Source organism: Sapajus apella, unplaced genomic scaffold (genome assembly GCF_009761245.1).
Source record: "Sapajus apella isolate SASKATOON/1434 unplaced genomic scaffold, GSC_monkey_1.0 scaffold2, whole genome shotgun sequence".
NCBI classification, from domain to species: Eukaryota; Metazoa; Chordata; class Mammalia; order Primates; family Cebidae; genus Sapajus; species Sapajus apella.
The window spans coordinates 77,815,795-77,821,262 of record NW_022436942.1 but is presented as its reverse complement, the minus strand read 5'-3'; positions in this window follow the sequence as shown (position 1 = coordinate 77,821,262).

Sequence of the window (5,468 nt, the reverse complement as noted above, 5' to 3'; positions counted from 1 at the left end):
AGAGAGAGAGAAAGAGAGAGAGGGAGAGAGAGAGAGAGAGAGATTGATTCTGCTGATCTGTGAGAATGTAAGAGAAAGAGTCCAGATCTTTAGGAAATGGTAAGAGGCTGAATGCATTTGCTGCCAAATTTCACATTAGTCTCAAGTGCCAGCTGTTAGTAGTCATAAAGTAACTGCTGTGGTCTCAGGGGTTTGCTACAAAATAACAGTGTCTTTTTGGCTGATATTATTAGAAAACCATTTGCCTTTCCACTTTCCAACAACTTTGGTCATCTCACAAGGAAAAAAAAAAAGAAAAACAGAGAAGAGGAAGCATAAGGGGGCAGCTGATCAGAGGAAAGGAAGTATAACGGGGAAGCAGATTCAGTATCCTTTCCTTCCTTCCTTCCCTCCTTCCCTCCTTCCCTCCTTCCCTCCTTCCCTCCTTCCTTCCTTCCTTCCTTCCTTCCTTCCTTCCTTCCTTCCTCTCTCTTTCTTTCTTTTTCTCTTTCTTTTCTTTTCTGAGTTGGAGTCACCCAGGCTGGAGTACAGTGGTGTGATCTCAGCTCACTGCAGCCTCCTCCTTCTAGGTTCAAGTGATTCTCCTGCCTCAGCCTCTCGAGTAGCTGGGATTATAGGTGCCTGCCACCACACCTGTCTAATTTTTGTATTTGCAGTAGAGATGGGGTTCCACCATGTTGGCCAGGCTGGTCTCAAATTCCTGACTTCAGGTGATCCACCCGCCTTGGCCTCCCAAAGTGCTGTGATTACAGGCGTGAGCCACCATACCTGGTCTTGTTAATTTCTTAAGCCATGCCTTTTCATAAAACTACTTTTGGACAGAGGACCATATTAAATAAAACTCAGCCTTTCAGGCTTAAAATGCAATTCTTTCCCTATTTGTCCTCCATTGTACCAGATACTAAGAAAGCGGCCACCTGTCACTCTTCTTGCTGAATTGATGATACAAAATGCTGTGTATTGGACCATATGCTGTAGCTCACGGATGAGCTGTTCATAATAATTGGCAAATATAGCAGTGGTAATGGAAATCAGAGGGAAACTACCCATACCCTAATTTACTGGCATTGACATTCCTCACGGTCTCTTCTAGTCCTTGGATCCAGGTCTGATTTTCATACATTTGGAATAAAAGTACACACACAATTTGGCATCTTGATTTTTTCTAAAAACTTAATGCTCTATACCAAACCCTTTGCAAATTGTGATCCTCTGCTTAATCATTTATGATCACTTTAAAAATCGTATGATAATATAACTGTTTTCCTTTTGCTAGATACTTTTGGGGAATCTGTTATCTTTTGTATTAAAAATAAGAAAGCATGGCTGGGCATTGTGGCTCACACCTGTAATCCCAGCACTTAGGGAGGCTGAGGTGGGAAGATTGCTTGAGCCCAGGAGTTTGAAACCAGCCTGGGCAACATGGTGAAACCCCGACTCTACAGAAAATACCAACAAAATTAACCGGGCTTGGTGGTGGGTGCCTGTAGTCCTAGATGGTCAGGAGGCTAAGGTAGGATAATTGATTTTGCCCAAGAGGTTGAGGCTGCAGTGAGCTGTGTTTGTGCCAGTGAACTCCAGCCTGGGTGACAAAGTGAGACACACACACACACACACACACACACAAACACACACACAGAGTAGGAATTTTAGAGAGGATTCTAAACCCTATTTCTTTTCTCTCTTCCTTCACCAACCTACCTAGGAAAGTACCATGGCCTCATCAGATGAAATGGAGACATTCAAAGCAAGCCTGTCTATGCTGGGAGCCTGGGGGAGAGGTCTAATGAAGCTGAGTTATTTCCAGAGACTCTGAACTCCAAACCACTTAGGGTTTGAAGGACTGAAAGTTGGGCAGGGAATTGCAACGAGAATGACAGATAATGGAGGCACTGGGAGTGGTAGATGAGCAGAGTTGGTCTGGAAAGGGTGATAGGAAGACTGGGATGGAGGATATGAGAATTGCGCTTTGGTGTGCCCTGGAGAGGGAGAACAGAGTTCCTGTTTGGAGCACACTATTTGGTGCACCTAAGTTAAGGAGAACAGATATTCTGGATTTTTTGTCAGCCTGTATCATACTTTATTAGTTACATCTAATTATTCATTAAAAAATATTTATTTGGCTACCCTGTGTCAGGCAGTGTTTGGGTGCCGGAGACAGAGTGACAAGCAAGAAAGCCATGATTCCTACCCTTATAGACAAACAAATAAGATTATTTGGGATGAAGGAAATAAAATAGGATAATATGATAGTGACTTGGGAGAGTAGAGGATGGGATGCCCAGACAAGGGATGCTAGAAATATTCGGTTTAACCCCAGGGCTATGCTCTACCTTACTCTACCTAGTCCTCTGCTCCAGAAGACCATCATAAATGTTCTGCGTCAAGGACCAGCAAATGATGGTCCGCTGCCTGTTTTTGTAAATAAAGTTTTATTGGAACGCAGCCACACTCATTCATTTATGTACTGTCTATAATACAATGGCAGAGTTGAGTAGCTATGACAGAGACTGCATGACTAGAAAAGCTGAAAATACTTACTAGAAAACATTTGCCAACCCCTATTCTACATCAGCAAGCTTTCTTGTCTTCTGGAATCAGGTGGGTTTGGCCAACAGGGAGTCCTAGAGAATGGAGAAGAATGGAGGGAGCATGGAGGGTGATGACAGAGTGGAGTGGTTTCCTCCCTGCCCCCCTCCTTTCCTTGAGCTGGGTGAATCACTGGGTTGAAGGCCACACATCCTCTAAGGGCAGCTGTCTTCACAGAGCTCTCCTTTTGTATTCTGGAACATTCCTGCCTTCTTCCCTTCAGACCTAAGAGGGGTAACACCCCTCTCTTGCTCCTGGAGTGCTGTACTATCCCTTATGGATAGTATCCACACACTTTCATAAATAGTCCTTCCTCTAATGTTCCTGCTGTGAATGTGCTGACTGAATCCTGCTGGGTGCATGACTGATTGAGAACGCCTCCTTGGGGATGTAATGTTTGAGTAGAGATCTGGTGACTAAGGAGAAGCCAGACATTTGAAGAGCTGAGGAAACAGCATTCCAGACAATGGGAATGGCATGTGCAAAGGCCCTGGGGTGGAAAAGAACTCAGAGTGCTTAAGAAACAGAAAGAAGGCCATTGAGAGTAGGAGATAAGATAGAAGAGGTAAGTACAACCAGTCCATGTAGGGCCTTTTCAGCACCAGTAAAGAGTCTGGATTTTATTCTAAGAACAGGAAACAAAGGAAACATTTTGTTTTATTTTTATTCATTTATTAAAAAATTTTTTTAAGAGTCTTACTATGTTGCTCAGGCTGGTCTTGAACTCTTGGCTTCAAGCAGTCCTCCCAAATCAGCCTCCCAAGTAGCTGCAATTATAGGCATGTGCCATTGCACCCGACCTTCAAGTATTTTAAACCAGATTTGGATGTGAGCTGATTAATGTTCTTTTTCTGCTAATCAGTTGCATTAACAATTGCCATATATAGAGAGTAATTAAAACTGATCTTGGGAAATTTATTGGAAGCTTTATTTCATCAGCTCCTAGAAGAGTTAGACTGCTAGGCATTGGGACAGGCAGGTATGAGACAGAGCAGATCTGGGGACATTCACCATAAAAGTTAGTCTCTTCTCATCTGGCTCCTAATTGCTAATCTGTGTCTACGGATCAAACCCCAAACTCTTGGAAGAGAGAGTCTGGCTTAAATCAAGTCTAGTGTCCCTTGGATTCCAATCAATTTGCAGTTAGTGTTGTGAAGCAAAGGGATCATCTATTCCTTGATTTGTTCACAAATCCTGTTTGAATGCATGCCTTGTACTAGGTTCTAGGGATGCATATGATGATAAGCTAAACAAACCTTGCTCATGCTCTTTGTGGAGCTTGTATTCTAGGGGTGAGTCCCTTCCTCAAAAAAAAAAAAAAAAAAAAAAAAAGCAAACAAAAATTGAGTTATTTGAAGATGTAGAAACAAAATTTCAAAATGCTCCTCAAGGGCGGGGCTTTTATCTGGTCACAGTTGTATGTCCTGAGACTGAATAGTGCCGGGCACATAGTAGGTGTTCAACAAAGATTAGTGAACTGACAGCCTGAGATAGATGATGGTAGCAAGATACTTTGATAGAATGGTAAGGGAAGAACTCACTAAGATGTTAACATGTAAGCAGAGATCTGTAGCATGGAAAGAAAAAGACATGTGAAAAGTAGGAATTTAAGCCCATTAGGCAGGAGGAATAGAATGACCAGAGGCTCTGAAGTGAGAAAGGGCTTGATGACACATTAGACATGCACATGGATCTTAGGGAAAAGGGAATTGATGTGAACTAGACATATTCCCTCCAAAAAGATGTAATTCAACAGGTATTTCTGGAAGTGGCAGTGGCATCCTTTAATTCAGAACCTCAAGTGGACTGACTGTAAAACGAGTTGCCTTGTGAATGACTGAATTGCAGTAGCCCTAAAAATGGGATTTTCACAATGGATTTTAGTGCTTCAGAGTTGAAGAAGATTTTTTAATTCCCACACCCACTCTTATGGTTTCTGAAATATTTCAGATCAAAAGCACCTAATCTTGGGGTCATGTGAAATTGAAGAGCCCTTTTGGGCTGGATCTCTGCTATCCTGTAACCACAGGGAAGAACGCAGTCTTTCATCCTTGGCTGGTTTTGCTCTTTAGTTCTCTGAAGCCTCTCCTTTCTGACCTCTGTCTCTTTGCCTCTAATTTCTTACACCACCTTCCACTGGTTGAAATGATGACGGACACTTTCCATAAAGCAACAACTTTCCTCGCAGAGCTTGTGCCTTATACACCTGTCATCTGCTCCTCTAAATATGACACCCAAATCTCTTTACCTCCTAATTGCTCGCTGACATTATTTGTACATTGTCAAGGTTTACAACATGTACATTTTGTTTTCTACAATATAAAGAACATAATTCTTTTGGGCTTTGCCCAAAGGTGGTTTCTCACAATTGAAATCACCAATGGATAGTTTCAGTAGTGTTATGTAAGTACGATTTACTGCAGAATCAAGTAACATGATTGAATTTATAGAGAAGGACCTCATCCTGTTTCATTACAGTTGAGTCCTTCAAAGGAGACTATAATTAATAAAAACTGGGAGAAAGGATCATTGGGAGGGAAGAAGTATATTAGTCCATTTTCACACTGCTGATACAGGCATAACTGAGACTGGGTATTTATAAAGAAAAAGGTTTAATGGACTCACAGTTCCATGTGCCTGGGGAGGCCTTGCAATCATGGTGGAAGGCGAAAGCCATGTCTTATATGGTGACAAGCAAAAGAGAATGAGAGCCAAGTAAAAGGGGAAACCCCTCATAAAACCATCAGACCTCGTGAGACTTGTTTACTACCACCAGAACAGTATGGAGGAAACTGCCCCCACGATTCGGTTATCTCGCACCGGGTCCCTCCCACACATATGGAAATTATGGGAGCTACAATTCGAGATGAGATCTGGGC